The sequence below is a fragment of the Lactuca virosa genome, chromosome 5, assembly GCF_052849685.1.
Source record: "Lactuca virosa cultivar CGN04683 chromosome 5, Lactuca_virosa_CGN04683_v6, whole genome shotgun sequence".
NCBI classification, from domain to species: Eukaryota; Viridiplantae; Streptophyta; class Magnoliopsida; order Asterales; family Asteraceae; genus Lactuca; species Lactuca virosa.
This window is the reverse complement of record NC_136430.1, coordinates 236094678-236120433: the sequence shown is the minus strand read 5'-3', so window position 1 is coordinate 236120433 and position 25756 is coordinate 236094678. Positions and strand designations below refer to the sequence as shown.

At 35.3% G+C, this 25756-nt stretch overlaps 1 pseudogene across 1 annotated transcript; it reads right to left on the bottom strand.

Annotated features, from left to right (window-relative positions):
• Nucleotides 1-15975: 15975 nt before the first annotated feature.
• On the bottom strand, nt 15976-22716 carry LOC145114671 (isoleucine--tRNA ligase, cytoplasmic-like; annotated as a pseudogene). Its single transcript, XR_013711138.1, has 27 exons — nt 22071-22716; nt 21898-21963; nt 21669-21812; nt 21374-21582; nt 21040-21205; nt 20839-20952; nt 20646-20743; nt 20435-20513; nt 20180-20338; nt 20011-20100; nt 19790-19923; nt 19498-19657; nt 19320-19403; nt 19005-19217; nt 18808-18933; nt 18587-18724; nt 18382-18485; nt 18230-18293; nt 18049-18137; nt 17816-17957; nt 17601-17664; nt 17436-17503; nt 17206-17328; nt 17054-17119; nt 16662-16774; nt 16315-16406; nt 15976-16232 (listed from the first exon to the last, which is right to left on the bottom strand). The product of XR_013711138.1 is annotated as an isoleucine--tRNA ligase, cytoplasmic-like (transcript).
• Between the last annotated feature and the right edge of the window lie 3040 nt (nt 22717-25756).

Sequence of the window (25756 nt, the reverse complement as noted above, 5' to 3'; positions counted from 1 at the left end):
GTTTGGCCGTAAACACCTAGTCAAGGTGTTAATCGTTTATTTGTTTCACAACACTCCTAACGGGTACTTCCATTTATTTGATCGTTTGACGAAAATTAAAATAAAAACACCCAAACGGACTTAAAACTGGCCAAAAATGTACTGGGGTGAATTTGACTATTTTTTTTTTTGATGTGCTTGACTGCGGAGTTTATACAAATGCAAATTTCGGGTTGTCACATCATCCCCCCGTTAGAGGGAATTTCGTCCCGAAATTAAAGTTCAAGCACACGCGTAGATACGATTTAGCGAAGCAAAAAGATGAGGATACTTTAGCTTCATCAGATCCTCTCGCTCCGAAGTGAAATCAGGTCTTCGTTTGGCGTTCCAGTGAACCTCCAATATCGGGATATGGCTTTGCTTTGTTCGCTTGACCTCTCGGTCCATGATCTCTATAGGTTCCTACACGAATGTGGGGCTCTCAATGATTTCGATCTCGACGAGTGGGATTACAAGAGTCACGTCGGACAAGCACTTTTTCAAGTTGAGACGTGGGATAGATTCGGATGGAAATTATGGAATCCCTAAAGTAGTCGAGGTCTGATGGAGGTTGTACCAATTCTTATAAAGAATCCCTGATGGTCCTAGGTTCTTGGGAAGATAGAATGTTTCAGTACTTGGAACATAATGTACTTCCATGGTTAGATCATCACTTGGGGTGATCGTCATTCTGAAGTTTCACAAGTTCTCTCTTACTGGAGTGCAGTCTTCCGTGTTGCTTCTTAGAAGGCTCAGGTCGTCTTCGGATTCGTATTTCCTACTGATTGGCTTTCGGAGGTTTTCTGGATCATTGGAGGTATTGGCTATATACTTGCACCTATTGGTTACGTGGCATCTATCTCGACCTAGTGCATAACGGACCTGCACTTCTGACTCTCGAGGTGTTTCTAACAGAAACTTTCAAAGTCAGCGAGATAGAGGGTTCTACCAGACGATATTTAGAAATTTTCAATTTTCATCATCGTCTAATAGATGCTTTCACAGCATGATCCCTAATCAGAGAGAATTATTCTCTCACTTGATTCGCTGTTTAATGGATAGCAGTCTCTGATCGGGGCTAGCTTCGCCCTTAGAGATTTTCTGAAGCGCTTGACTAACTCAGGAGGTGGTTCTATTATCTCTTTCGGGATAGTATTCTTTGGAACACCTAGTAGTCTAACAAATCTCTAAGACTTGCACCATTCTCCATCGCGTCTGCTCCCTCCAGTCTGTAGGAAGCGCGCGTTCTTGTATAACCCATCGACTAACATCTAGACTGGTGTCGAGTTTATAATCTCTTTATGATCTGGGTTATAAAGCTTAACGCAACTTACCATCTACTTTATTAAAGTACTCTTGGTTACGGGGGTAGTCATGTGGTTCTTAGCATCCTAGTATTAACTTTGGAGAATGCAGTCTATCGTCTATATGGCGACGGTGACTTTTCTCGCATGAGGAGGCATTGTATCCTAGGCACTCCTCGTCTGTATCTGGATGGACGAAGTGCCTGAGTAGTGCGAGTATCCCTTGCAACTACTCTTCCGGTGTTACTGAGTTTTCTCTATCTAGATTAAATCTAGCTAGCATAGGGTTCCGTCACTCAGAACCTCTAATTTCCTCTTCCATTCCTCTCAGAGTTTAACCTGTCACAGCTTTCAAGTTTTTGGGCCCACTGCTAAGATGCTTAATTCGTGGGATTAAGCGTGAATGGGTGGTCGTAGTCAATGTTTTTGACTCTTACGACTTGAGTTACTTTTCCTAACTGAGGGTGTTAGCTACTACGTTGGCTTAACCGTGATGACAACAAATTTCGAATTTGTGGTCATTTTAGTAGCTCAACCTACAGTGGTTCTCTTGACTCCAGCCCCTTTTCTATGGGATAGGATGAAGGGTCTTATTATAAGGTTTGTGGTAGACCTCGTACTTGGCTCAATCATTATTACTCGGTGTATGCAAGTCGTATATAATTGAGATTGACAGGATGTTCAGATGTGTGACCCCACCCCAAACCCACAACCAAACAAGGAACAGGGAGTAGGGAGGAAGTACACATCTTAAATTTCATTAATCTAAATTATATACCACTCTATTGCATATACTCAGTAGTAGTGATTTAATCCCACGAGTTCTTTTCTCTTGATTCACGAACCTGGTTGTGTGGTGCTAATGTTCTTTCTGGGGGCTCTACTGAGTAGGCATCGGGCGGTTATTGTCTTTCGGAATATCTGCAGTGCTTTTCGTTTCTGGTTTTAAAGTCTAACGGGGTTGGTTAACAGCGCGCGGTACCCCTCTCCTGGGTACTTCTGAAGGGTGGATGAGAGAGACGACTGACGGTAGTGTCGAAATTTACAATCATCGACACGATATGGAATAAAGATCGATAGGACCATGCGCTGAACAGGGCACACAAGTTCTTAGCGTCCCGGGTTTCGTCCAGGGTATCACTATCGTGGATACTTGGACCGTCATGATTGACGCTGAACTCTAGGGGTCCTGGTGTTTTGGAATAATGTACTTTTCATGAATGGATTTCTCACGAGGCCTCTCTATAACTGCCTAGTATACACTAGTCATGTATAATTAAGATTAAAAGGACGGTTGAATGAGCGACTCCGCCCTAAATCCACAACCAAACAAGGAACAGGAAATAAGGCAGCATCACTCACTCGTGGTCTATCAATCCCAATTATACATGGCCTTAATGCATATGCTAAGCCATCATAGCTTTACCTGATGGGTTTTTAAGTGTTACAACAGTGCTGCGACTTTCACCTTAACGAGGGAGTAATTACAATTAGAATGGATTATTTTAAGTTCTCGATTAGCTACTTAAGGTTTGAGAAACGTACCAAAATTCTATCGGGTTCTTGATGTTCCCCTAGGCATTAGGGTTAAACTCCTCCTGCGCCCTTGTCATTTCTTTCAGTTGGGTAGTCCCTCTTGAAGTGCCCAATTTCACCACATAGGTGGCATATTGGACTGGTCCCAACATTGGTGGTTGATGTAATAAACTCAACCGGAGTTCTGCAGATGCTAGCGGTATGCCCCTTTATGTTGCACCTAACACAAAAGAGTTCTCGACAGATACTATGATGATGGTAGTTACACTTGTGGCAGCGGGGGAGGTTTCCTAGGTATGGTCTTCCAGGTGCCGAGGCAGAAGGGTTGGCAGAGGCATTGACCACTTCAGCTCGTTGCCCTTCGGTAGGTCCTTGAGTCGAGGTACTTCCCTCCTCGTTCTCAAACTTTCTTTTCAGTGGGTTAGGTTGGAGTTCTTGGGTGGCTTTACACACCGGTGCTGGTTGCTGCCGTCCATTGCTATGATCGGAATTCCCGATAGGGCTCCTGCTAACATTGGCGTTATTAGCGTCAGGTGAGCCATGACAGCTGCTACGGCTGCTAAAACTGCAGCTTGAAACGTAGCTTCATCGATTTGAAGAATCGGTGTCTTACCAGCGGGTTGGTTACGTTTCTTTGGAGGCATGGTTTTTCCTACACGAAAAGGAACACAAGATGATGAGAAGCGATGGTTAACCCTAGACGTATCTTTCTTTACTATGATAGGCATAAATTTTCCCTCGCCTTGATTTATGGTTATCTGAGCGTCGACCTACATCCCTATGATGCAGTCTGGGTAACAGAGTAGGAGTAAGTGTATCGGAAAGCCATAAAAGAGGTGTCATTCCTACTAAGTCATCTTTATATTGCAGAGGTTCACTCTCCAGCTTTGAAAAGATTCGAGAGAAGTTCGGAACGAAGATCACGGAAGAAAAGGCTCATGAAAACTCATGGCTAAACACTCTCAATCGAGGTTTTGTGATCCGATTTATTTATATTAAACGCGACGGGAAAGACGATTTGCCTAGCACATAGTGTGAGTAGTGTAATCACTAACTCACTAAATTGTATTATTTTATGGATTATTAGCGTGACGTTAAAGAGGTAGAAACACTTCTCGGGTTCCATGCATTGGCTCCCTCTGTCCACCTCTTATCCCTGACTGGAATAAGCGTTGGTTTCCTCCGGGTATCTATATAGGGTTCTCTGCTCTCGTAGACATATTGAACTTCTGCTCCGCCTTTCCTCTGATTTTGATTCTGAGTGCCATCACTTCGTAATGGATGATTGGAATCTCAGAAGTTCAGGCGAATTCCCCACCGATGTCCCTAAAAGGTATAGGCACATGGTGATTTCAATAGCCTCATCACTGTTCGTTTACTTTCTACTTGGAAATCTTTCTCAATGAACCTCTTATGGGTCTTTATCGACTCCTCTGCTGATTACTGAAGAGGATAAGGTTTCCTAAAGAGGTTTGTGCGAGAATGGGAATGTTTAAAGAATCTTAAAAGATTATTAAAACATTTTACTGGGTGATCCATATCGAGTCCGGCTACAATTACATAGTGTACACAAATCATATATATAACTTAGATCTGATAGGCCTTCGAATATGTGATACTAATCTATATCCACATCCAAACAAGGAAAAGGAAGTAGAGCGAAACCACATATTCTTAGCCTATGAGATCCTCACTATACATAACCTTGGGAGTATAGACTTTGTAATCATAGGTCTATCAATAAGGATCTCTTTTAGTTTTCACGCAAGGTTATTTATGGTTCCTAAAATACCCCTATAGTATTTTAATTACATGTTTGATTCCTAACTTCTGAACATGCTTTTGGGTTTATTGTTAGTCTTTTAGTATCATAAAATACTCCTATAGTATTTTAAACTTTATGTTTGGCTCTAGCATTCCTATTTGGTAAGTTTCAAATTCGTTGCAACACCACCATCACCCCCAAGCACACGTTAGTCGCATTTCGAATAAATGTAGTTGATCAGGTTACATTTATTCCAGCTTACGATTACATAACTGCCCAGGTTTGACGGTAATGCTCAACATCCAAAGACTTTTATTCTTGTTCTTCTTGTGATACTGGCTTAGGTTTTTATATTCTGGATGTTCTTATACTTTTGTAAAATATGGTTATATTTTAAAGTATAATTCTTGGTCAGAGTATTGTATCCCATTGTATTTATAGGTTGTATATCTTTTATGAATTGATATACTGAGCTCACTATAAACAATGCTCTGATACCAATCTGTCACACCCCAAAACCGGAACGGCGAAAACGTTCTGGGGTGGAGGACGTCATGTCAAGTATCACAACATATGAAGTATAGTAATCAAAGTACAACAACCATTGCATTAATGGTAATAATTTTACATAGGTTACATTTAACAACAACATCAAAAGTAGATATAGGAAATAACATAAGCTGCAGCTTGGTACTAGGCTGACTTCGCAAAAGCTCCCGGAGTGTACCTGTCTACTGACGACCTGAGAATACAAGTTATTTTGAAAGCGAGTATCAGCATTTCAATGCTGGTGAGTTCATAAGTATTTTAATGACATTGATGTAAATACATGTTTTTCTTCAAAATAATCTCATTAGATGATGGTAATTTGAGTTTACAGAGTATTAGAATTCCTTCCAGAAAATCCTATATTTCCTAATAAAAGTAGTCTTCTACCAAGACCCGATTGTTTTATGTTTAAACGAATGAGTTTCTCTACTAAAAGCAGTCTTCTACCAAGACCCGACCGTTTTATTGTTTAAGGAGTATTTTCCCCCAAAAGTTACTATCATTATCAAAATATAGTTTATACTTTAATGAATATGCGAAAAGGTCACAAGTAAAAGTAACAGGGAAAATAATGCTTTACTTCAGCAATGACGTTGTTGTTTATAAAGTGATAAAATACAGACTCCAGGTGGTATTAAATGAACAATACACCTCGGAGAGTCTAAATGAATGAAATACAGACTCCAGGCGGTATTAAGTGAACAATACGCCTCGAAGAGTCTAAATGAATGAAATACAGACTCCAGGCGGTATAAAGTGAACAATACGCCTCGAAGAGTCTAAATGAATGAAATACAGACTCCAAGCGGTATAAAGTGAACAATACGCCTCGGGGAGTCTATAGTAGCCTTTAATCCCAGGTAGGTTAGTTTAAAGGTTTAAAACGTGGCCTAGTGTGTAACTAGGAAAATAGGTTATGATGGTTTTATATCTAGAAGGTACCGTGATGACACTTATTACCTTAAAGCCATGAATTATAAGGTAATTGTAAAGATACTCGTAACCATGCTGATTGACGGATGTAAACACGACGACCTGCTGGCGTCGAAATGAATGTGACATTTGTCACTCCTTGGCTTGGTCGGCCGGGACTGTAGCTAGCAGTCAGGATGTGGGATGGTCTGTCCCGTATAGATCTATACACACAATGTCCGCTCTACCTCCAGGAGACTCTGGTTACCGCTCGACAACGGTGAAATCCGCGTTATGAGGATGTATCTCGTGTTTTGATTTCTATATACCTTTCTTTTTACTAAAAGTACAAGTTTTTAGAATATAGATATAACTAAGTTCTCCTTCATGAAAGTTATAGTTGGTTTCTAAACTATACCTATTATAGTTTACTTGAGAGGTTAGCTAGGTGCCTTTGCTACCCAAAGGTGTTGAACTAGAATAAGAGTTTTAATATCTAACCAGATATACATAATATATAACTAGGACTTCAACGACACTCGGACCAATAACCGGATGTTCTAAGTCCACAACCAAACAAGGAACAGGAAATAAAGTGGGCTATCAGTCCTAAGTCCTTCAAACCCTACTTATATAACTATATCTATATAGACATGAATCTATCAAGAATATAAGTTTAAAAGACTTTGATAAAAGCTTGGTAATTTAAAAAGAGGTTTTGGTACTTTAAAAGAGATTTGAAAACAAGATATGAAAACCTTTAGCTGGATAAAACAGTTTAACATGCAAAAATCTATTTGATTGACAGTTATTAATCACATGGATTGATATAATAACTTATCAATTCAACTTGTATTCCCCCCCCCCCATAAAAGCATTTAAAATCATTTAAAAGGTTGATTAAGGGGTATGAACTCACCTAAAGTGGGTGATTCGGATGAACGGGTGGTATAGGATGCTAAGTGTCAAGTGAGGACTTGAACACACACGCAGATCCTATTGAGCATGAAATGATACATTTATGTATCTAATTAGTCATTTAATAACTAATTAAGCAAGTAAAGACACTCAAATACATGAAAACACTTTGTTTCAAGTGCTAGGAGTGCTAAGGGTTGCATCTTAAGAGAGTATGGCCTCACATTGGAGTTTACTCCCCATATGGTAGCACCATATGGGTTTACGGTTCTGGGACCATTTCCCCCATGAGTTTACGGCCGTAAACTCATGGCAATGGTGTCATTGGGTGTTTTAAGGTCCTACACCACACAAGGAAGTAAGCTAGACTCGAATCCAAGGCTTAGGAAGTGACTAGGGCTCGAAATGCCCCTTTGTTGGAGTTTACGGTCCTTGGACCACTCCTTGGGAGTTTATGGTCGTAAACCCACGAGTTTACGGCCGTAAACTCATGGTTACCCAACCATTCCGTGTTTTGGTGTTTCTAGCTCATGCATGCAAGGTTCTAGTCCTTTATACAAGCCATAGAAGGTGTTAGGGGCACCTAAACCCCATTTGGGGGTGTTTACGGTTTTGGGAGATCCCCAAACCGTAAACACATATGTTCTTGGGGATCTTGATGATTTTACCATGGGTTAACAAGTATACTACGCAAATAACTAGCTAGGAGGAGTATACTTACTTATATGAGGCTTGTAAGAGTGTTTAAGGGCCAAGAACACTAGTGTGTGTTCTTGGTGTTCTTGGTGTTTTGAAGAACACTTGAAGATCTAAGAAAAAAATGAAGAATCCATGGATAAAATGATGTAAAAACACTAGATTAAGTGTTGCATGTTCGAATCTAGGAAAGAAACACTTACATTTTGGCGGATTTGAAGAGATGATCTTATGATAGTTGAGAGAAAAACTTGGGTGTTCTTGAACTAGGAAGTGAAAAGTGAAAGAATGAAGGGTAAACTCATGCTATATGCATGAGTCCAGGGTCAAAGGGAGTTTACGGCCCAAACTCCCTTGTTTGGCCGTAAACACCTAGTCAAGGTGTTAATCGTTTATTTGTTTCACAACACTCCTAACGGGTACTTCCATTTATTTGATCGTTTGACGAAAATTAAAATAAAAACACCCAAACGGACTTAAAACTGGCCAAAAATGTACTGGGGTGAATTTGACTTTTTTTTTTTTTTTGATGTGCTTGACTGCGGAGTTTATACAAATGAAAATTTCGGGTTGTCACAAGATTGTTCGGTCTTGGTGGTGCGTCTTTGGGCTCGGTCATAAGTCCATTCACTTTACCCGGTTTGGGCTTGTCCAACCGTGGATAATCATTAGGGTTAGCATATATATATATATATATATATATATATATATATATATATATATATATATATATATATATATATATTGCATGCATGTATAGCTTTTAGTACGATCGTGATTATTATTAACTTGCATTGTAACCCTAGCACACCTCTACAGTCGAAGTTCTTCATCGAGCTCTTCTGAGGTGTGAGTTATTAATCATTCGACATCTTTGATCCATTCATGTGTTCTTTGCATAGTCAAATATTGTTTTTCTGTTTGGAATCTATCGATCTAAAGCGCATTAACCTCAACACAGGCAAAGTCAACATTGGTCAAAGTCAACACCCAGTTGACCTGACTCGCCGAGTTGTTCTACAAACTTGTCGAGTCCATGCCCCACTAACCCGATCCAACCCTGACTTCACTCGTCGAGTCTAGCAAGAACTCGATGGGTTCTCCTTCATCCAAAACATCGGGACCATCTTCATCCGACTCGTCGAGTTCCTCATTCAACTCGGCGAGCTCATCTCCCTCATAAGAATGTGTCCGGTCTACGACTCGCCGAATTGTATGAACAACTCGTCGAGTCCATCTTCAAAGATTGGGAGATTGCCTTGGACTCGCCGAGTCTGTTCATACACTCGTCGATTCCCATGATTCCCAGGTCCCTTTTTGTGTCTAAACATCCACGAGACATCCTCCCTAACAACTGGTCCATCCACAGAAAGGATTTGGTGGTCAATACACCTCGACTAGCCGAGTCCCAAGAACAACTCGTCAAGTCCATCCTTGACCAACACTATACAGTCGATTTAAATGGGTCTTAACACGCCAAAACCATAGATCTGGCCCCCTAATGTCCATTTTATACGTAAAGCTCCAAACTTGGAGTGCATGCATGGCGGCTTTGGCTCAGAAAGCCATAAAAGGTGCTCTACAAGGTGCATGGGGCTCTCATGGCCATAAAGTTGGCACCTTTATGCCATGAGACCCTTCCAATGACTCAGATATGAAGTCAAGACCTCATATAACACTCCGCAAATTTGAATATGGCTTGGAAAGCCCTAAATGTGCCCAAAACCCAAGTCCAAAGATGAATAAACACATAAAAGACCAACACAGGGGCATTTTACCTTGATTGAGCTGAAAATGGAACTAGATCCCTGAATCTCTAAGCCCCAACTCGAACTCTCAAGCTTCTTTCTTCTTCTCCAAGCTACACAAACCACCAAATGTACCAAAATGGCCTTAAAACACACAAAAACGGCTAGGGTTTCGTTACATAGCTTTCTGGGAGTGATAAGGGTGATGGAGGCTGAGATAAGGTGTTTAAATAGGGTGCAAACCCTTAGATTTAGGGTTTCACTCAACCAGCACCTACTCGCCGAGTCAGTATCCCGACTCGTCGAGTAGGTCACTTAAACTGTCCGCGAATCTTGACTCTACTCGACGAGTCGGGCCTCCAACTCATCGAGTCACAGAGAAAAACACAAGAAATGCTTGAATTAACTGTGTACCAGGAATCGGGTGTTACACTTATTAAATATGTCTTTTACTAATCAAATATGTTTTTTTGTAGACCTATTTTGATCTTAATAGGCTTCGGGGTACAGATTGGTGGAAACCTGTTTGAGCGGGTATCTAAGCTGATAACCAAATAGCATATAGTGATCGCAAGCATGATATAAAGTCTCATTTTTACAGGATCGGTGGATATGCGGATGTGGAAACTGCATGAAGACATCCACCGAATAATTGGAACGTCGATACTTGGAATGACATGATTGATTTGTTCTTTTAACCTCAGGATATAGACGTATGTCAAAAAAAAGGTACTAGGACGAAACTTCCACATACAAGTGCTTATGGTTGTAAGTCATATGCTCAAAAACGTCAATTAGAGGTAATAAAATTTATTTGTATTATATAAAATTTTACTAATTCATATAAATATATGTATTGTTTTTGGCTTATTATAGGAACAAAAATGACAAAAGCCACAACATATTGAGAGTTGGAGACAGATGTGCTTCAAGGAAGGCTCAGGTTGGTGTATACATTGAGCACGGTGTACGCGTTGACCACAAGAAGATTGTGTAAGTAATGAACAAAATTAATACGTTGTATAAATATGGTATTATTATTATCGTTTTTTGTTTAAGTTATATTATTATTATTTTAGGGTTTAAATTTAGTTGTTTTTTTAATTAATGTATGTTTATTGTTTTTTTTTATTTTAGTAAAAGATTCAAGAAGAGTATACCAAACTGAAAGAATGGGTATGTGGCACCCTTGATCTTAAACATCTAATTATAAGAATTTTCAAAGTTTTATTTACAAATGCGGAAATCTACTCAAATTTAAAACTTTTACATCCCAGGTTAAATCAAGTGAGAACATTTTTTTATCTATTTATATAAAAATGAAGAATATAATAGCAGCATCCTACTATTTAAATATTGCTCTTGTGCTCATGTCTTCTCCTCTGGTACCACGGCACCTGAACCTGCAAAAAACATAAAAGTATATGCAGTATCAAACACAATGTGTATGGTGAGTTATTCTTTTTATCTTTCTCTTCTTTCATACTTTTCCTTATAGTTACTTCTCCAACTAATCTCATTCTCTGCACATATCGTAACTTTCTCTCTGACTCTATCTCTTATACTTTGTTCAATCTAATCATTACTTTATTTCTTAAACTCAAATCTATATCATTTTTTCTCGGTCCCTCATGCTCTAATATATATCATCTTTTATCTGTCTTTTATATTCTGTTAAATTTCATCTCTACTCTCTCTCATATGCTATGGTATCTTTCGTCTCTGCTCTATCTCATGTAACCATATTATATCTCATCTCTACTCAGTTTCATATACTATGTATATCTCATCTCTACTTAGTCTCATATACTTTGTTATATTCAATCTCTACTCAATCTCATACACTATGTATATCTCATCTCTACTCAGTCTTGTATACTTTATTATATCCTATCTCTACTCAATCTCATACTCTTTGTATATCTCATCTCTACTTAGTCTCAATCTCATTCCCAAAGAAAATATACTCATGTTGTAATGTCATGATTTTTGCCATAATTTTTTTTAAAACAAACTTTAACAGAATACGTTAGTGGAAGACTTGGTCATTTATTTCAAAACATTTTCAAATCACCAAGTTACTTCAAAATCGAAATCATAAATTCAAACCATTTTTAACATAACAAAAGTGAATGTTCAATTTTGATAAAACATCAAACGTCTCCAAATGGTATCATATATTTAGCATAACTACCCATAATCAACCCCTCTCACCAAGGCCAAACTCCTAAGCTGCCTGCGCCAATCATAAGGCACAAAAGAGAAATGAAACAAGTGTCAGCCCCTGTTAAGTGAGTTCAAAAATGCATCTTCTCATACATTCTTTCTCTTGAACTTACTTATATAACCTCTTCTTAGTGACTTAAACACTTATTGTACATTTACATGAAGTCACAACTTCATAATCTCATCTTTTTATCGTAAATGAACAAATTGCCCTTTTGCTCAATATTTGGCTAAAAGTCAAATCTTTCAAAATTTTAGGTTGTTACAAGGTCGCAAAGGGAGAAGATATAAATGAGCTTGAATGTCTCAATCGTGCCCTTGGGACGAGATACGGACATACTCATGGAGTGGGAAAGAAACCAACCACCAACATAGGTTTATTTACAAATCAACGGGCTTTCAAATCTTCCCGATCTCAACCCCAAAATACGAGTGATTCCCAATTTTTCACATTAACCCAAGAAATGCAAGAATACTTGCAACAAAAGCAAAAAGGGCATAATGACTCATTGACGACCGTAATTCCTAACTTCTAACCACCACCAATTCCTAACTTTCAATTCAATCCCAATATATTTCGACGAAAGACCCCTGAACAAACTAACGAGACCGAGGAAACCGAGGAGATGGAAGAAGATTATGATGATTGATTTTTTGTGTTATTTTGAACAATATTAGTTTATTGTATCTCATTTTGGTATGTATTATACTTGAATTTGAACAATGTGTGTTGGTAATATTTATTGAATGTTTGTATATTATGGATATATGTTGCAAATTGTCTGCATTTGTTAAACAAAAAGAAATGGTAAATAACATAATCTATAAAAACTAAAAAAAAAACATATTGTGGCTATACCAACGACATGTCATCGGTATAGGTATTAACTGTAAAAACGGTTTTGACCTATACCGACGACAAGTCGTCGCTATAGCTCAATATATAAAAACGGTTACAAACTTGTGTCGACTTGTTGTCGCTATTGTGTCAACCTATATATATACTATATATACCTGAAGCATGTCGTCGGTATAGGTTGACACTATAACGATGACAAGTCGTCGGAAAAAGTAAATAATAAAACATTTTTCCCCCGAAAATCGGTCTCAACAGACCTTGTGTAGACGAATTGTAGTAGGTATAGGTGGTACCAATCCCGACGACGATATCCACCTACAACGAAAAGGCTATTCTAACGATTCTGCACTGACGACTTTTCGCTGGTAGAGGCTATCTCGATGACTTGTCATCAGTATAAGCTATCCCGACGACTTGTCATCAGTATAGGATTAAAAATTGTCGTCGACACACGAATAGATTCCTCTAGTGTTATTTTTTTTTCCTTTTTTCTATTCTAATGAGTGTGGTTGTTACACGGGGATGGACAAGCTTTGTAGGGATATTTTAGATTATAAGGACAAGGAGGGCATTTACGTTTTTTGTACATATGAAATATCGAGTGTGGGTCTCTGTCCCAAGTTCAACCTTTCTGGGTGGGGCAAAAAGTTGCAAGTTATTGTGTCATTGATTGCAAAAGAATGGCATTAGGTTAAAGGAGGGAAAAGAAACAAACCATGCACGAGTTTGATCTAAACCCTCTGCAAAAAAATGTCCAGGGAAGTTCTTTTAGAAGAATTCCTCATTTTCAAACGGGTAGTGGATGGCATCGATCCACTCTCAAACCAATAGTAAAATACATACCAGTCAAATATATACCTGAAATCATGCAACAAATTTAACAAAATATTTTGCGGATGTGTTTGTTACACATGGAAATTTTTCTAGGGCTATTTTGGAAAAATGATGAAGATGAGGACATTCAAGGTATTCGCACAAGCCAAGTCCTTGTCACACCATTTTGTGTGAGACAAAAAGTTGCAATTTATGTCCTATTGAAATCAGTCTTAGTCCTATGCACGTCAAACACAGTACAATTTGTTATGCTAAAATATGGGATGATAGATGGTCGAATAGAAAAGAAGAATTTGTTGAAGATTAAATCAAATACCAAAATAATAATAATAATAATAATAATAATAATAATAATAATAATCACACAAATAGCCACACATGTCTTCTAAAACCAATCACAAAATGACAAGATATTCCAAATGGATTAACAAAATTGTTACCTTAGCAGTTCCACTACCTTTTTCACATAAAAAGAAATTGATTTTTTTTCTTTTCACAAAAATGGCAACAATTTTCTGGAAAATGATAACATTTTCATTGAAACGAATACTTATTTTTTTAGTGGGTTTTACTAATAAAGCAATTTAATCAAAAACAAAAAATTATATCACAAAATAGGTGATAAAAGTTGAAATTTTGGTCATTTTATGATACTACATTCCGGTTTTTTAGTTGTTTATCCGATTAGCAAAAAAATCAACTAGGTATATATACAAGCTCCTTAAAACTAATCAAACAAATGAATTAAAATTGATTTTCTTACATCTTCTACACTATGAAGCACACCAAACTTTGGACCATGTGGGCTAGGAAGTGTGATGTGATCAATTTTCTTGTCTTTCGTGCAAACTATGTCGAGAGCAAGTTCATCATTGCATCAATTGGCATAGTATAAAATAATAATGTTATACATTGATATGCCATCTAAAACACATCTTTATTTTAAATTGTTGGGTGGAAAGCTTTCCATGGAGCATGATTTGATGGCTTAAAATACTCATTTATGACATGTAGGTAAAATATTTTATGACTTATGTGGGTTGTAGCTCCTTTATATTTATATATAGTGTAGTTATATTCATTTGTAGAGTACAACTCCTATTTGTATGATTTTTTTTTTTTTGTTTATATAGTAGATTAAATAAATTGTTTAAAATAGTAAGAGATATAGAAGTAAAAAAAATGGGACTTTTTTCATAAACTATACCAAAATAATTGGATTTTTCTATAGGTGACTGGGTAAAAAAATAGTTTACCGGTAAAAATTACTGGTTTGATTTTTTTAACCGGTAATCGGGACTTTTTTATTAAAATAAAATTTGGGATTTTTTCAAAAACTAGACCAAAATATTAAGAGAGTAAATTACTGAAATCGTCCCTATGGTTTGGTCAAAATTGCACGTTTGGTCCCTAACTATTTTTTTGCACTCGGATCGTCCCCGTGGTTTGATTTTGTTGCGTTTTTCGTCCCTATGATTTTGTCAAAATTGCACGTTTGGTCCCTAACTTTATGTACGTAAGGGACGAAAAGTGCAATAAAATCAAACCACGGGTACGATCCAAGTGCAAAAAAACGTTAGGGACCAAACATGCAATTTTGACCAAACCATAGAGACGACTTCAGTAATTTACTCATATTAAGACTTTAGTGGAGATTTCCTAAAAAATTTAGATCATTCCTTATTCTTTAAATTTGGTAATAGGAAACGTTGAGAGTTTAAAATTTGAAAATTTTGGATCTCTTGATTTTTATGGTTTAGTGAGAGGTTGAAAAAGAGGCCGAAATATGAGATTATTGGATTTGATGGTCACGGAGTTTATATAAGGATAATGGTAGTTTCGATAGTTCACATTGAAAATCTAGGTGGGAAAAAAGCTGAGTGAGGGCTGAGGAGATGTGATGCCGCAAAAGATTGATTTTTTATTAGATGAGGATATATTTAAAATAAATAGAAACTAATTAAAAAATATAAAACTATAATTAAAATAAAATTCCATTAATGAAAAATAAAAAACAAAACTAAATATAAAATACATAAATACATTTCATTCCTAACTTTACTTTGTGATTTCATTCATACGATTTGAAATTCGCATTCAACACAGAATCACATTCAACGCATTCAAATAATCATGCATGCACGACATAAATCTTTAGCAAAACTTTTCATCCATGATACGCATTTTTTGGTTCATCGCCTTCATCTTTTTCACAACTACTAAATTCGATAGATTCTGAAATGATCTTTTGTAGATGTTCTTCAAAATCTGCTTCCTTAAGGATAATAGTTTCTTTCCTTTCCATTGAGGTATTTTGCAGCTTTATGAACGTGTTATTCCTCTTCCTCTATATTGATGTCCTCAAAATATTACTTATTTTGAAAAGTTGATCTGCGCCCTCATTCCATTTTTTTGCTTATTCTTCCTGTATTCGTTTTTTTTTTTTTTTTGACTCATCAAATTCTTCTTGTACTTTCATGTTGAGCATGGAGATATTAAAATATTGTTAATACTTGGATAGACACAAATATTTGTATGAATTCTGTATGGGCGTATTGAGGTAATTGTGAATATTGGTTTGCAAAAATCTTAAGAACACAAAACGAAATCTTTATCAAATTAGAACTAAAATTAAGCAAAATCTATTGACCCCTTGGTTTAAAAAAGGGGTATGGTTTCTATGAAACAAGTTGTGTATATAAATTAAACCAAAAAACTGCCAAATCTATAAAAACAACACCATCATACTATTATATTCATCAATTGTTGTTGGTGGTTGGGGAGTAATAATCCCCAACTGTCAAGAACACATGTTCTCCCAACACCACATCGACAGCTGGCTGATTTTCAATGCAATCCACTTTAATCTATAACACAATGAAAACTAATTAATCGCCTTTTAAATTTGGAAAATAAATAATAATTAAAAAAACTTTTTGAAAACAAAACCTTGCAATTTCCTCGTCGAAATTCTAATTTCAGATTGGAGTGGTCCCTCGATAACAAATATACCTTCAATGCCTCTGCATATTTCGCATTCCCTGTTTTAAAGAAATAGATTTGTGCTTTATTAAATAATTATTATAATTTGTGCAATACGCTGCATTTTTTTTTATGAAATTTGTTAAAAGGAGAGTGGATTGCAATTTGTGTAAGACAAAAAAGGTGTGGTTTTATTTTATCACCTTAACCAAACACGCATTTGCATCTTTCGTAATACTTTTATATTATAATTAATATAATATATTAGTTAATCATGAAATTCATAAAAAAGGAGCAAAAGAGAGAGAGTTGACCTGTACATAAATGAAGGATTGCATTATCGTTGAATGTTAAAGTTGGTGTTGACAAAATGATCTCAAAGTCACAATTTTGAAATATTGTCGTACGTCTCCTTAACAACAATTACCTGCAAAATAATAATTAAAAAAAAGTGTAAATAGTAATTCTCTCCAACGTATTACACCAATATTCTAGACATATTCCATTTTTGAACTTTTAAAGGTTTCCAATAACAACCCGTTTATCTATTGGCTTTTTACAATATAACACTATTTACTTTTTTTAAATAATTTTGAAAAATAAAAATTTAATTCAACATACATCATAAACTAGTATCAATTTAATTCTAAATATACCATCAAAAGCAATAATTATTACATATAATAATGTATGTGTTAAATCTTACAGCATTGTCAGGACACAGATGATAATCAAGTAAAGGAGAACCTATCGCCTCTATGATGTATGCTTCCTGCAAAAAGGTACAAATAATAATAAAAATCATAATCATAACAATAATTATAATTATAATTATCATCAAGAAATAAATTTAATCACCTGAGATTTTAAAATTTTGGAAGAGAGTGATGTGTCTTCATCCAATGACTTGAAGTAGACCTCCACAATGTCGGTGGGTTTAAGTTTAGAATCTTTCCTTAACTTTTGGATACGATTAACAACCTATAAATATAATAAGAAGAATTTTCATCAGAAATTAAATGTCTCAAATTAAATAAATTATAAACCATAATTATCTACCAAATGTAATTATCGATTTAGTAAAATACCAGACGTGCAAAACCAGCTTCAAACAAGGAGTCATCAGGGCGTAAGTCCAGTACCACCGTTACATCACCTAAAAAATTATAAATAATATTTTAACAAAAATATTAAACTTTTTTTTTTATTATTTTTTTAAAAAGAATTATAAAAAAGATGTCACGTTTCCTCACCATCAGCATATCCACCCATTTCCTCTTCAGTCACCCCATCAGGGAGTTTAAACTCACGTATGATCTACAAGGCCAAGATACATACGTCTTTAAGTAGACCAAAATTCCATTTTAAAAATATTCATGTACTTTTTTTTTATCTCTTTTATTAACATTTTGTACTTTGAAAAATCCACCTAAGGAAGAGTGAAAAATAAACAAATGTATCAAAGTACCTTGATATCAGAGAGCTTTAAGCAATGATTAGCAATAGTAATTTCTCCTGATTTTTCAAAAGCTAAAATTTCTTCTTGTGACATTGCCTTCACTGCTTCAGCAACTACTCGCATTGACTTCCCCAGTCTTTTTCCCAACACACTACAAAATTAAACATAAATAAAGCTCAAAATATTTTTGAAAATAAAATTGTGGTAAAAGAAAAGGAGAAAAAAAAAAAAAATACAAGTACCTGAAATTAGGTTCAGCACGTAAATAAGCATACATCAAAGTATCATTACATGGCACAACAGATAAAACATTGAGCTCTTCTAACAAATACTGTTTGTGAAAATTCAAACAAATAAAATGAAGGGTTAATTAATTACCATTTTGCCATTCAAGAAAAACAAAATTAAAACCCACTGACTGACCTCTCCCAGTTTTCCAGTAATGTCATCAAGAAACTCAGCATCTGTATGTGCAACAATCATTTCTCTGAAACAATTTAATAATTTAGTCTCGGTTATAAAGAAAAGGGTAATTACGTAAATAGTTGTAAAAAGAGAAATGTCATGGAAATTACCTGAGTGGAATTTTGAGAGATTTATTGTGTAGCTCACGAATATTACGTGCAAGATCAATAACTTTCATCATTCTTTCAACACTTTGTTCAATACGACTCCCTACCTGAAACAATATTATTAATCATTAGAATGCAAGAATTAGCAACATGAAGAATGTTTTAATAAGAAAAATAAAATGAATAAGGAGAAAAGATTTGTATATACCTTTCTTTCCACTTGAGGGAAACTACAAAAGTGAATGCTTTCCTCTGATCCACTGGATACTTTTCGCATGTTTTGATAAAGAACCTCAGTGAAGAAGGGTGTGAAAGGAGCCATTACTTTACAACAAGTTAAAAGCACCTATTGTAATATAATATAAAAACCAATTAAGTAATATTAGATTATTATGTGTGATGATTAAAATAGAATAATGAAAAGCATACATGGTAGAGAGTTGAAAGTGCAATTCTGCAGTCTTCTTCTCCAGTGCGACCTTTAAATATCTTACGATTAAATCTTACGTATATATTGGTCAAATTGTCAATGAACTTTAAGAGATAAGGAACAACCTGCAAAAGTAGTATCATATAAGTATTTACATATTTATATGTAACAATATGTGTGTGTATAGATATATTACTGTATAGAGTCGATAGGAATCCATTTCTTGTGTGACAAAATGAACAAGGCTTTGAATGGCTGAGTTGATCCACTTATCAAGGGAATTAAGGGAATTGAGAAGAGTGGTTGGATCATGAGGAATAAAAGGTGGAAGACCCTCAACTTCAAGTCTTTTTGCATTTTGGATAAGGAATCTGTATGCATTGTACCATGGTAAAAGTACATCTTTCTTCTGCATATGTAATCAATCAGCTTTCAAATTAGCAAAAGTACAGAAAAAAATAGAAGTTATGAGTGCTTATAATTTTATAATAAGGTAATAAAGATTACATACAACATTATAAACTCCATCTTTTCTGAAACGTAAAGGCTCTGCACGCACTACTGGAGAATTTATAATGTATAACCTTAGTGCATCCTGTAAACAAACAAATTTATAATTCCTGTAATAATTTCTGAAAATGATTATTATATATGTTAGGGTTCAAGATTAAAATTTATAGAGAACTTACAGCTCCATATTCATCAATAACTTCCATAGGAGAAGGATAGTTCTTCAATCTTTTACTCATCTTTTTACCATCTTCAGCCAAAACAAGGCCATTGCAGATCAGATTCCTAAATGCAGGTTTCTCAAATAATGCAGTTGACAACACCATCAGAGTGTAAAACCTGCCATTTTATGTTTCAAAGATAAAGAGACATGAAATGAGCTTGTCTGTTTGAAAGAAGCATTTGTTACAGGTTTCTCAAATATAGTGAAATTATATCACAATGAAAGAAGAGAAGAGAAGAGAAACAAACCATCCACGAGTTTGATCTAAACCCTCTGCAACAAAATGTCCAGGGAAATTCTTCTGGAAGAATTCTTCATTTTCAAATGGGTAGTGGATATATGCATATGGCATTGACCCACTCTCAAACCAACAGTCAAATACCTGAATTTATGCAACAAATAATATTGTGATCAATTAATTCATCAATCAAGAAAATAATATTGCTCTTTATTGTTATGATTTTCTTACATCTTCTACACGATGAAGCACACCAAACTTTTCACCACGTGGACTAGGAATTGTGATGTGATCAATTTTGTGGCGATGTAAATCAGTAACCTGTGTGAAGAAAGAATATTATATATTTTAAAACAACTACAAAAGTATATTGTAATTACAAAAAGAATATTATACTTACTTTGATCCCTGAAAGTCTTTCAAGTTCTTCAACTGAACCAATAACTTTAATATCCACACCATCTTCACTGATCCAAATAGGAAGAGGAGTGCCCCAAAATCTACTTCTACTAATGGCCCAATCTCTTGCATTTTCAAGCCAATTATGAAATCTTTTTTCCTGCATTATTAGATGGAATGGAATTGCAAATATAATGGAATGAGTCATTCCATTCCTTCGTTGACTAAATCATACCAAACACTATAAATGACCTACCTTAACAAAAGCAGGAACCCATTTTGTTTTCTCATTGTTTTCAAGCAGTTGATCTTTCAACTTTTCCACTGCTACAAACCTTGACCAAGAAACAAGATTAAACTAATTATGATTTATGATACCACTTTATCCCACTAAATAACCAAAAAGATAATGAGGATGAGAAGGGCATTCGCGTCTTTTGCACAAGAGATAAAGAAAAATAGGGTACCAGCTGGGAACTGCTCTGTAGATAAGAGGGGTATCAGATCTCCAACAAAATGGATATGAATGTGTAAAGCTTCCAGATTTGACCAGTCTGCCCTTATCCTGCATACATCCATAACAAAAGGTAAGGAATACTGGAATAATCATTTTACATAAATACCCCTGTTGATAATTATATAATATTCAACTATTCTTGCCTTCACTGCTTGAATGATATCTTTATCTGCCTCTTTGACATATCGACCACTGAAATCAGTAACTCTTTCTGTAAAGCAGCCATCATCATCAACTGCCATAACTAGATTTTCTCCCTGGATATACAAGAAAAAGTAAGATCTTGTTATTTGAAAAATTATATATAAAAGAAACAATGCATATGTAATTAACATACTTCAGACCTTATTAATGATTTGATTTTCCATACAAACACGATAATCATCTTCACCAAATGCTGGAGCACAGTGCACAATTCCAGTTCCACTATCTGAAGTTACATAATCATCCGCAACAACTCTGAATGCCACATCTGAGAATTCTTTCAAATAATCAAATAATGGCACATACCTGCAACAAATGATTTAGAAAATTTAACCAATTTACCAATAAACAAGATTAAGTTGAGTAGAAGCAAGATAAAGTATTCCTTCTCAAAGTCATTTAGGTTGTGTTTATCTAGACAAAATTTCTAGGGATATTTTTACACATTGAATAAGGGAGAACAAACACACTTACTTTTTACCCACAAGTGAAGATCCTTGAAATTTATCCAACACTTCATAAGCAACCACAGAGTTTTTAGCCTTTCCACCATTAGAACTAGATCCCTTGGTTTTGTCATCCACAGCTCCATTAGGTGTTCCTTTTTTAGCCTTTTCTACTGGAAGCTCTGGTAATCGAGATTCAGCAACTACATAGATTTTTCCATTCGATTTGCTCTTCACCTGGTTTCATTTATAGACTTAACATCAACTATTTCTTTAACTCCAAAAATCAAAATGGAAGTATAGATCAACTCTACACTACTAACCTTGACATATACAAAATTTGAGTTGACACAAAGTGCAAGATTGCTAGGGAGTGTCCATGGTGTGGTTGTCCATGCAACAAATGCAGCACCATCTTCATCATCAACGATTGGAAAGGTCACCATTATTTCAGGATCAGGCACTTCCTGCTCTCAACAAATTAAAGGTGATACAAAAGGGTTTAGAATTGTTTGAATGGCAATTAGCAAACAGGAAAACATCAATTCAAACCTTGTAATTTGAATTAGCCTCGAAATTGGACAATGGAGTCTTGCAACCTGTACTGTACGGCATCACCTGTTACACAATTGATAATACAGGAAGACAATTAAACGTTTTGTAGAGTAGATAGTGTATTGAATTGACAATGAACAGATCACGAAACGCTGAATTGAAGAACTAACCTTAAACCCTCTGTAAACAAGGTTTTTCTTAAATAACTGAGAAAAAACCCACCAAACACTCTCCATGAAATTCAGATCCATCGTTTTATAATCATTCTTAAAATCAATCCACCTCCCTGTTCTTGTAATTACCTTCTCCCACTCCCCAACGTACCGAGTCACAATACTCCTACATTCCTCATTATAATTGTCAATCCCCATCTTAATCACATCCTCTCTGCTCTTAATCCCAAGCTTGACGTCAATCTCGTGCTCCACCGGCAACCCGTGGCAGTCCCAACCGAACCGCCGTGTAACGTGGTGGCCGGTCATGGTCTGGTACCGAGTGACGATGTCCTTGATTGTTCCGGCAAGGATGTGGCCGTAGTGAGGGAGACCAGTGGCAAACGGAGGCCCATCGTAGAAGACGTATTCCGGTAGGTGTTTGGTTTTCTCGAGTTGCGTTTCGAATGCTTTGACTTGAGTCCACCATTGTAAGATCTTCTCTTCTTGTTCTGGGAACGAGAAAGCTTCGTCTTCACATACATCATCCATTGATTGCGAACTGCAATCAAAACCCTAATCGTTAGGAAAACAGAGAGTGAATGAGGGACAATGTGAGGGTAGAAGGTAGTAAGTAATGTGCATGCAGGGTTTTGGTTCCAGTGTAGAAGATGGTAACTTGCCAAAAATACAGGCTAATGACAAACATAACGTATTCCCCACGTTTAAGTCTTAATTGTTCCTTTCCCATTCTCGTCGATTTCAAAGGATTTGGTTGGTAGATTTAAATTTCATTTTTTTTTTTTCAATTTGATGTTTGTTTTGTAAAAGAATTTGAAATTTAAATAGTGACTCGTAACAAAATTGTTTTTTACTAACATTTCATAAAAATACGTTTTAAGTTAAGCATAGATTTACATGCAAAACAATTATATAAAACAATGTGAACCTTGTGTGATGTCTAAAAAAAACAGTCAAAGATCATCCATTGTCTGTAAAACCCAAAAAAAAACTCAAAATAAATTGAATACAAATAACTGAATAAGCTAAAATTAGCCCTTCAAATAAAGAATTATTCCAACTTATTATATGCAATATGAACTAATTAACGACCCATAAAGATTTAAACAAATAATGCAGAACACAAAAAATATTATAAAAACATTATAACAAAAGTAGCAAAGCAAAATATAGAACACACAATAACAAAAATAATTACGGAGGATTTTATGCATAGCAAAAAATTCTTTTTTTTTTCCAAATATGTACACTATCCCTTTTGTATATAAGTTATGCCTTATATGAAGGACCTACCCATGGCAAAGTAATGAAGAGATATAGAAAATAAACAACTAGAGTAAACACGCAGAGGAGAGAACGAAATTAATAAAATGAAACATTTACTTGATAAAGATCTAAAAACAACAATAGAGAAATTCGCAGGAGTTCGTCGAAGGCTCATGGGTGAGAAGAAAGGTAAAATATGGCATGTATTTATAATTTATGTTTGTAGGTGTTTGATGGATATATAGAGGAAAGTTTTTTTTTTAGAACTTAAAGTTGTGTGAGAACTAAAGAACTAAAAATCTTTTAAAGTTTTTCAAAACTAACAGCACCACCAGACCCCTAAGGCCTTGTCTAGGCAATTCGTTCCATAAAAATTACAAAAAACGTTTTGCCTTTTTTTTTTGTTGTTGTTGTTTTGTAACGAGCATATATGCATATTTGAATGTCCCCATTTGAATATGAATGTGTGCTACATTCAAATGTGTATGTATGCACATTTGTACTCTTCAGGTTTTCCCTTTTTCGAGTACTCCGACTTACAAGTCTAGGCCTTAGGGTCATGTTGTGTTATTAGGGTCATGGTGTCCAACATATAAAAGTCAGTCCAGAGACGGCTAAACCGATCTCAACCTATGTGAACTGATATCTACTCAAATAAAATACTTGGTTTTTGGGTCAAGTAAAGCCTATACAGAACAAACTCAAAAACCGGATTATGCCTTCGAAAGCTATCTTGCCTAGCACATGAAATAGTGGTTTATATATGTAACACTTGGTGTTTTGGGCTAGAACTTTTGAGCAATTTAAGAAGCGGTTGTGCCCAACCCCCCACCCCCCACCCCCCACCCCACCCTTTTGATTTTTTGGTTATAAGTAGTCCATAATTTTATACAAATTAGGCCTAAAAATATAAAATTTGGGCATGGTTGGCCGAAAGTGCCCACTAGCTAAGAAACGAACCTCGAAGTGTTCAAAAAACTCACTTTTGACAATCTCCAATTCGGATATCCAAACCCCGTCAAAGAGTCCCAAAATAGTTTTGGTCACTTGGTCTTGATCCAAGAATTAACTCCATCCACACATCACATGTCCACTATATAACAATTAATAGCTTAGTTATCTCAGCCATAGTTCACCCTGCTTTTTTGTCATCGTCAAAACCTTGAGAACCCAAATCATTTTTATTTTCAAAATCAAACCGTAACATGAAATTCAAAATTAAATGTCAATAAGAAGTGTAAATAGAATCATTACTCATTGATTTTTCAGTTTTCCAAGTTCTTGAAGACGAAAAACAAAATTTAGCATATAACATTCGTAAGTCTTTTAATTGTAGCTCACCTCAAGAACATTTGAAATAAACACCAGATGCATAATGACCAACTATATGACACTGGTATTGGTTTACCCAAAAAGGAAATGCTTTGTATGAAACATTGTGTATAAAACTATAAATTGAACCAAAATGTTTCAAAACTATTATAAATAATCTTAATAAAAAGACAATGACCAAAATGGACCAAACAACAAAAACAACACTAACCGACTACATAAATTCTAGTGAAAATGACTAAAAAATGTACTAAGTAAAAGAATGTTCAAAAAACACCATTCACTATACTAGGTACAAAAAATACCAATCAACTAATGTGTTTGTACATATAATACCATCTAACTATAAGGTTTATTCAAATCAGAACTTAGGGTCATCGGCAAATTCAGGTAAATGAATAAATATTACATGAATTACTGGTTAAAAGAAAATGGAGAATGCGAATTACGTGGCTTGGCAAGGTCTAGTTTTGAATTTAGGGGTGTTCGTTTGGATGGATCGGTTCGATCCGATCCAATTAAATAAATCCAAATTGATTTCGATTTTCAAAACATGGATCCGAATTATCCAAACTAAATTCAAATCCGATCCGATCTAATCCAATTACAATTCGGTTGAATCCGTTTTTATAATTCGGTTTTCAAAAACTAGAACATTCTAAACGACGTATAATTATAATATTATCTAATTTTTATAGAAGAAGCAGAAATACATTATTTAGTTGTGATTAAAATTTATAAAATAACTACTAAGAAGATATATTATAATTTAATATTTAATATATAAAAAACTTTTGAGAGAAAATGCATATTAATTTTTTTTATCAGGCGAAACGTTTTGAACTTTTTTGAAAAACATAAATTATAAAATTAATAAATAATTATAGATATATTAAAAATAAATAAATAATAAATTGTTATTCGGTCTTTTTGGATTATCCGGTTCTTATTTTATAAACCAAAACCAATCTGAAATCCAAAATAATAATTCGGTTTTAGTGAAAACCACTCCAAAAATCTGAATATACGAACCAAATAGTCCAATCCAAATTTTCCAATTGGACAATTCAGTTTTATCCAAATAG